This window comes from Lolium perenne, chromosome 3, assembly GCF_019359855.2.
Source record: "Lolium perenne isolate Kyuss_39 chromosome 3, Kyuss_2.0, whole genome shotgun sequence".
Taxonomy (NCBI): Eukaryota; Viridiplantae; Streptophyta; class Magnoliopsida; order Poales; family Poaceae; genus Lolium; species Lolium perenne.
In genome coordinates this window covers 15,662,650-15,671,599 of record NC_067246.2, presented here as the reverse complement: position 1 = coordinate 15,671,599, position 8,950 = coordinate 15,662,650, and positions in this window count along the sequence as shown.

Below are 8,950 nucleotides of genomic sequence, written 5' to 3'. Positions count from 1 at the left end.
CATAGTCGAGACCTTCTCATGGCTGGCCTAAAAATTAGTAGTCAAGGACTGAGAACTTGATCCCTGACGACTGCAAAAGGTGCAAGTCCACGGAGGGACAAGGTCAGCTTCTTGACAGACTTTGGTGATAACCAAAGACATGTTCTTTTTATCCCTTCTGCATACAATCTTCAATAACTGTTGTTGGGGATACATGAGTCTTCCTGAGAGATTGATCCATCCTTGAGTTCGAGTCATCGGTCTGAGTTGGGGACATCGTCCAATATGTAGGTTTGAAGTGGATGAGATAGTAGAGTAAGAAATTTTCAGCGTGTTTGGTAATCAGAGAGTGAGATAAGAATCAGAAGTTTTGAAGGGATGGGAAAAATTGGAAGCTAATCTTCCGTCTACTAAAGGAAAAATTTGCTTTGTAAATAGTTTAGCCCAAGTAATTGTTTCCTAACTAACGTCCATGCTAACTAAGGTTTCCTATAGTCAGGATAGCTCTGATACTAGCTCTGTGGGGACCCCGGACTAGCTGTCCGAAATACCCGTTATGTATACAGTTCACGATCCTATGATCAGTGCGCCGTGAACACATAACCAAACTGATATCAAAATTACATCATCCATTACAAAACGGAGTAAGAAAAATTACAATAAGGTCACATGACCAATCTTTTACATAATAGCCTCGAAGGGCCTAATCTAATCACCAGAGTAGCGGAATCACTTCAGCAGCGCAGAGCCCAAGTCATATGCCTTAACCCTACAGGCAACTGACTGGGAGAATGTTCCTAGCTCGCATAGACGTTGTCCAATCCTTCTTCATTTGTCGAATTCCTTCAAGTCTGGCCAAGTAAATAGCCAGGGAAAAAGCCGTGAGTACATTGGAATTGTACTCGCAAACCATCAAGAAGGTACTTTGCAAGAGTGCAAAATAACAAGTGCTAATCTAAGATGACAAGAGGGAAAGACTAGTTTCTCTTGTGGATATAGCATGTAGATGAGAAGTAGTTTCTCTGGTGGATATAGCATGCCTACTTCTCAGCTGAAGGGAACACTTCAAGAGGGTTCTAAGACATCTCTATATCTTTGTTGAAGAAGATACTCCAAAAGATACCCTATGACATCTCTATATCTTTGTTGAAGAAGATACTTCAAAAGATACCCTATGACATCTCTATATCTTTGTTGAAGAAGATACTTCAAAAGATACCCTATGACATATCTATATCTTTGTTGAAGAAGATACTTCAAAAGAGTTCTACAACATAAAACACTAGGATGGGGGGGGGGGGGGTAACCCGATTTATTTCCTTCCCGACTATCTTCATATGGTTATCAAAACTTTCCAGTACCTTTCCGGTACTCCGAAAACAAGTTCCTTTCTTTCCTTTGTCAAACACTTTCATAAACAAAACTCATTAGGCTAAGCAACAACCATTCCAACCGTCCATGACCGCGGACGCGGCTATTCGAATAGATTTGACTCTGCAGAGTTTGCACACTTTCCCCACAAGATCCGCGAGTTTATCATGTGGGCATCATCCCCGCATATCAACTATGCCATGACAAAAACTCGAACATAGCCTTTCGCCTTATTCGACTTAGCACGGGATCCTACCCTATGGAGTATGTACCTCCCCGGCACCGTGGCAGCTCACCTCACTTTGAGCGTGGCTCCACCGCCAAGCCAGGTGACCCATAGTGTCTTCCGGACGGGTAGCCCCGAAGGCATCCCGTTATACGATTGTCTCCACCTACGACAATCCGGACTAGGGGGTAACCTTACCCTTGTATAGTTGTGCGGTGTCCCATGCTAAGAAGAACAAACTACAAGCTAAGCCCCGTGCCCACGTTGGGGTAATGTGGTTGCGCGGGTTAATTGTCACGGGTGAATACTTAGGCACCAAACTTTTCGAAAACAAGATTTTCTCCTTCCAAACACCTTTGCCAAAAATCCTTTCCTTTCATAAACACACACTTAGGTAAGTCCGACTCACCCAAGGTTCTCAAAAATTCTTTTCAACAAGGTATTTTTCCAAGGGTTTCCCAACCTATATTTTTATGTAGGAATTAAGATACAATCAATGGCATGATGCTAGCCATCATACCACTAAGGAGATGATAAATGAGGTGTCAAGGGGGTCATACATGCTTAGGGTAAGCATGCATAGTGGCACAAGTAGAATGATACAACAAAGGTCATGATGCTAACCATCATACCACTAAAAGGGGGAGGTAAATGGGTGTCAAGGAGATCCACATACTTAAGGTAAGCATGCATAGACAACACAAGTGGAACTAACTCAAGATGGATCAAGAGACAATAATAGCAAGAAGAGAACAACAACAAGTAACACAACATTAGGATATCAAAGATGGCTTGCCTTGGTTGGCTAGTCCCTGGTCTTCTTCAAAACCTTCTCCAAACTCTTCTCCTTCAACTTCTCCCACGTTCGTATCTAGCGTCGCGAAAATAAACGGCAGCATACAATCAATCACATAGTTCAAGAATCAAGATTTTAAATGGGTCAAGGTAAAATATGCAGGGGTATTGGTTTTGTAAAAGAAACATGTGTTGTCCATTTTTGATAAAGAGGGGTGGTTAAAACTTTAAATGAACAAGGGCTTTTTAGAGATGACATTTCATGTGACACACCACATCTCTAATCGTAACAGAAAATTGCACAACCAGGGCTAATATTATTTTTCCTAGAAGGCCAATATTAAAACAAGATCAACACAATTGGAATCACCCAAAAACAATTTTAGGAATTTATTAGAGTCTGCAGTACACATAAAACAAGTTTAATTTACCAAAAATCGTACAAGAATACTAAAAATATGGGACCAGTGGCATTGGAAAGATATTTGAATTTGTGAAATAATGCAATTGGGTTCATTGGATTTGCGTCTGTGGATCTTGAGTTATTCAAAAAAGAAGATCTCTGGTTTTAATCACCAATTTACAGGAATATTCAAAATTCAAATGAAATAAAAGAGGCGGGAAAACAGTGGGCCGCGCGGGTGGGGTTTCTGGGCCGTGCGGGTGGGGTTTTCTGGGCCGGCCCAAGGGGTTTCTCTAGGTGGCTTTGAAAAAAGAAAGAAGAAAGGGAGGGGAGAGGGGCCCAGGGCGGGGCCCATGTTGTATGCCGACGTGGCCCAGGGCCATGCAGCGTGCACGCTCGGGAGGCGTCTTCCTCCCGTGGTCTTGTGGATGATATGATGCAAGATGTCATGATGATGCATAAAAGAAAAAGAACAAACAATTCTATTAGGGGTGCTACCCTGGGCCGCTACAATCGACACCACTAACAAGGAATCTCGCCCCGAGATTCCACGCCAAGGTACGGGGGAGAGAGGTGGAACTATCAGGTCTTCTGGAGATGTGTCGAACTCCTTGACACCACTAACAAGAGTTGTTGCTCCATGTAGAACGGTAGACACCACCAACGAGAATTCGTTGTTCTGTTGACGATGATGCGCTTCTGCTGAGATCCTCCGAAGATCGAACCTATTAGGTGAGGGGCAAAGATCGTCCAACCCACGTCGAAACCTAAGACTCAGAGAACTCGGATAAGAGAGAAGACTCAAAACTCGCATAGATAAGAGCAGAAAGAATATAGGTAAGGAGAAAAATCATAGCTAGTCAGAACTATCCAACGAATTTTCAGAAAATAGGTTTTGACACTAGACACAACGTCCGTTGGCAAGGTTATCCTACAGGCGACTGGACCATGGGGTATCGACAACCTGAGGCTCTGATACCAACTTGTGACGCCCCGGAACCGGTACCACGAGGATTCCAGCGATCCCGCCGAAATCCACACGATATCGATTCAGAGACGCCCTCCGACACGACGTGCGTGACGAAGCAGACGTGATGCCAGAGGAATTACCACGAGCTGTAACATTACAACAGGTATACAATAGAGCCCACAAGAAACAAATATATTACAACAACGACTCCAACAAGTCAAGATACAAATATACAATACAAAGATCTGAATCATACAGAAATGTCGAATGCGTCCGAGTACGGACAAGATACAAATTGGACTAAGAGTCCTGAAGATAACCAAGTGGCGTCCATAACCCTGCCCAGGCCAAGCCGGAAGGTTAACCTTGCTAGCGTCGTTCTTCATCGAACATATCTTCATACCTACCCGTTTATGTCCCAAAGAAGCAGCAATAAGTACGGGTTCGTACTTAGCAAGACTTCAAGACATATAAGCATTCATCAACCAGTCGTCCTTTGTACTTGAGGCACGCAGGGGACTTAGAGGATGCAAGAGGACGTCATAGGAAATATGGTGGGGTTAAGCGGCAGCGCGCAAGCACTAAAAACCTATAGAGACACTCTACAACAGTCGTCTAATCAGAGAAGATGAGAGAGCGCACAACTAACAATTCTATACTCTGCAAACGTAACCCGACCGATGTGTTCCCCCCTCGCAAGGAAGTACTTACAAGGGCACTCACACGGCTGACAAGTTTTAACCATTTATTATTGAAGTTGTGCTAACTTACTACGCAAGTTATTATTAATGAAACAACAGGTGTAAGTTGTCTATGGTCGAGTCATACAGCTCCAAGTCGTCCATAACCGCGGACACGGCTTATCGATAAGATGTAACCCTGCAGGGGTGCCCAAATGTGCCCACACGCACGATCAACCCACTTGCGACAGGTGGATATCACGACTCACACTCTCCTTCACGACAACAATGTCTAGGAAGCCACCTAACTAAGTTTAACCCGTATCGAAGTCCGGCCGAATCTCCGAAGCGGACCTAGCTGTTGCGCCAGCGTACTAGGTGGTTTAAACACACACTGGGGCGATAAACCACTTCGCAGCGGCCCCGCGACCTATACGTGCATACCAGAAACAAGGGATACAAGGCACCCAGGGGCTTCCCAAAGATAAATAAGTAGCAGGCTGGCATGCACGCAATAACAAATGGTAAAACATTGCGAAACTAGTTGTGGCCACTGGACAAAGCTGTAGATTCCAGCAGTGGTCGAGGGGAGACCCAATAAACATACCCACGTGTGGTTAGAGCGCTCAGTCTCAGAACAGATAACAAGAACTCGGGGTCCTAAGATATTTAGGAAACACAAGTGAGCCGTCATAAAACGATCAGCTGACCCACCGATGCCTCCGCTAACAACTATTAACAAGTAACCATGCTACTTCCAACAGATATAACCATGTAGCATGTGTCATGATTCCCCAACAGATAACCCGATAACGGTAACGAGATATAAACAGCACTAGCATGCACTACGACTCGCAAGGCAGACCCGATAACCAAACAATAGCTGTAGGTGGTTGGTGGAGGCAATATGGGTTGCTTGAGGTAACAAGTGGATAGGACACGTGACAAGAACGTAACTCAAGGATAGCATGAGGGAGAAGGCAAAATAAAATAGGTGAGCGACTCCTGCAGAGATAGGAGTTTAGGAAATGCTTGCCTGTTATGATTGTCGAAGATCATCCGGAGAACTCGTCCTATCTCACCACACCACTTCGTGATCCTATACGGGAAGAAGCAAATGCTGGACAAACAACGTATGCAAATCTTACTACTACGGATAAAGAACCGGCATGAGCAAGATGCAGGCATGCATGACATGGCAACGATGATGCGATGCAAATTATCCAATTTAATCAGAGTCGGAAGCCCAGGCAAACAATTAAGGTTGGAGTTGCATTTTCTACCGACAAAGTTAAGTGTTGATTAGCATGGCATATCATGGCAGGGGTGAGCTACTTCCAATTTAAACGGAGCGGGGAAACCTAGTCGGTGTCCGAAATACTCCGCATATATGTGAGGTGAATTGCACAACTATCAATGCACGACATGCAGCAAGATGCAAACAGGCATATGGATGGCATATTCATGTTCCTCTCATTTTTCTGATCAACTTTCATATATAAAACATTTTATTTCAAGTTACCAATTAAAAGATATTAATATATTGGTTTTATTATTAATTTAAATAGAAAAATAGACTTATTTAATTGGGGTAAGGACCCGAAAACAATTTCAGACCAGGGGAAGGACCCCGGGTTTGTTTGCAAAAGTTCTAGGGGGTTATCAAGAAAAGGAACACGGGCAGGGACACCGGGTTGAAACAGAAAAGATTGCAGGGGCTAAATGCAAAATGATCCAGATCTGGATCTTGGATGATTTTCTCACCAGAGAAGATGCTAGCCAGAGAGGCTGACGGGTGGGTCCTACGGGAGCCGGCGTGGCGCTGACGAGGCGGACGATGTGGCAACCATGCGCATGCGACGGTGATCACCTGTGAGATGGCGTGGACGCGCGGGGACGTTTGGCGGCGCTTCAGGAAGAAAGGACGAGTGCGTCGGGTGCGCCTCGTCGGGGCGGACCATGTGGAGGTGGCACCGTCACCTGGAGGTCGTCGTAGCGTCACCGGCGGTGGTACCTGCGATGGCGGCATTCGGCTCAGCGGCGAAAAGGGGGTAGCAGGAAGAGAAGAGAGAGGGGGTGATGGCTAGGAGATGCGCAGGCCCACCTTGGAGCTCGACGTGCCGACGGGGTGGCTGGAGACGCATCACAGCCACCAGAATCGGAGGTGGGAGGCGACGGTCGGCGCGAGGAATCCGCGAAATAGCGGTCGGAACAGGGCGCCTCGATTCGATTCCTTCCGCCAGGTTGAAGAGGAGGACAAGGCGCTTCGATTGGCGATGGCGGCGCTGCTCGGGGTGGCCGGAGGTGGTGGCGCGTCGGGGTACTGCAGCGGTGGTGTTCGGTTGTGGAGAAGAAAAACAGAGAGGTGAGTTGGTGGCGGCGTGAGGGGTGGGGGAGGCGAGCTAGGGTTCCAGAGAGGCCGAAGCGTCTTTAAGGGAGAGGGTAGGGAGCAGGTGGAGGTGGTGGACAACGACGGGGGAGGAGGAGGTCACGCCATGTGCGTGCTCTCTCTCTCGAGAGGAAAGACGACAAGGAAAAGGAGGGCTCGTACCGTTTCGGTGGAGTGAGGTGGGTCGGGCTGAGAAAGAAGAGGGCCAGCTAGGCTGGGCTGGTGAGATGGTTGCTGGGCTTGGGCCGCCGGAGGAAGAGGCCAGGGAGGGAGAGAGGGGCCCGGGGAGGGATTAGGGTTAGGTTTTCCTTTTTGTTTTCTTTTCCTGTTTTCCTTTTTATTTTGAATCTGTTTTGAAAACCAACTTGAATCAAAACCAGAACCAAACAATTTTTATATCGAATTTGAAAACATTTAAAAATAAGTTTATTTGTTAGATAGTTTTGGTGTTAGGGCTTTGTTAAAGGAGAAGACATAGAGGAGGTTTATTAACTAAACCATATGAGAGGAGGAAACAAAATAGTTTTTATTTAAAATAATGTTTATTTGATAAAATCTTGTGGATGATATGATGCAAGATGTCATGATGATGCGTAAAAGAAAAAGAACAAACAATTCTATTAGGGGTGCTACCCTGGGCCGCTACAAGATATGCCCAAGAGGCAATAATAAAAGTGTTTATTGTTATATCTTAGTGTTCATGATAAATGTTTACATCCCATACTATAACTGTATTAACCGGAAACATTAATACATGTGTGTTTTGTAAACATAAAAGAGTCCCTAGTGAGCCTCTTGTTAAACTAGCTTGTTGATTAATAGATGATCATAGTTTCATGATCATGAACATTGGATGTTATTAATAACAAGGTCATATAATTGGGTGAATGATGTGATGGACATACACCCATAGTAATCCTAGCATATGATCAAGTCATTTAGTTCGTTATGCTTCAAGATTTATATTTTACTTATCCGAAGTTTGATCGTCGGTATCTTCATACCTAGTTCAACCTTGTTACCGATAAGTAATCTTTACTCATACCGTGATATGATATCCCTTGTGAGCCAGTCACATGCTTGCAAGCTAATTGGATGTCATTCCACCGGGAGGACCCAGAGTATATCTATCCGTCATTAGGATGGACAAATCCCACTATTGATCCACGTGCTTCAACCCTATACTTTCCGAACACTTAATGCCACCTTTATAACAACCCATTTACGAAGTAGTGTTTGGTGTCATCAAAGCATCCATCCGGTGTAGGTGATTAGCCCGATCTCATGGTCGAAGGATTAGGTTACTATGTATCATAAAATATCGCGAGACAAAGGGAATTGTTATTTTATGTAAATGCTTCTTTCGATCACGAAGTCATCGTTGAATATGTGGGAGCTATTATGGATCTCCAGGTCCCGCTATTAGTTATTGATCGGAGAAGAGTCTCGATCATGTCCGCATAGTTCTCGAACCGGAGGGTGACACACTTAAGGTTTGCTGTCGTTTTACATAGATATGGAATATGGAATGGAGTTCGAATGTTGTTCGGAGTCTCGGATAGGGTCCAGGACATCACGAGGAGTTCCGGAATGTTCCAGAGAATAAGATTCATATATAGGAAGTCACTTTCCAAGTTTGGAAATAATCTGGTGCATTTATGGAAGGTACTAGAATGTTCTAGAAGCTCCCAGAATAAATCACTATGGAAGGTGGAGTCCCGGATGGACTCCACCAACCCTAGCCAGCCAACCAAGAGGGAAGGTGGAGTCCTGGTGGACTCCACCACCTTGGCTGGCCAAAGGACAAGGAAGGGGAGCAATCCCACTCCACCTAGGTTTCCCCAATATGACAGTTTTTGGAGCTGGACTTCAGATTGGTTTTGGGGCAACCCTAGGGGGTTCCACCTATATAAAGAGAGGGAGAGGGGAGGGAGCCGACCACCCAAGCCATCCGCACCACCCAGGGCTCCCAAGGCCGGCGCCCAAGAGCCCCCCTCTCCCAAACCCTAGCTACTCCCTCCTCCTAATTATCCCGCGGTGCTTACGGTGAAGCGCTGCTGGAGATCTCCACCACCACCGTCACCACGCCGTCGTGCTAGCGGGATTCCGAGGAGGATCTAGTACATCCGCTGCCTGC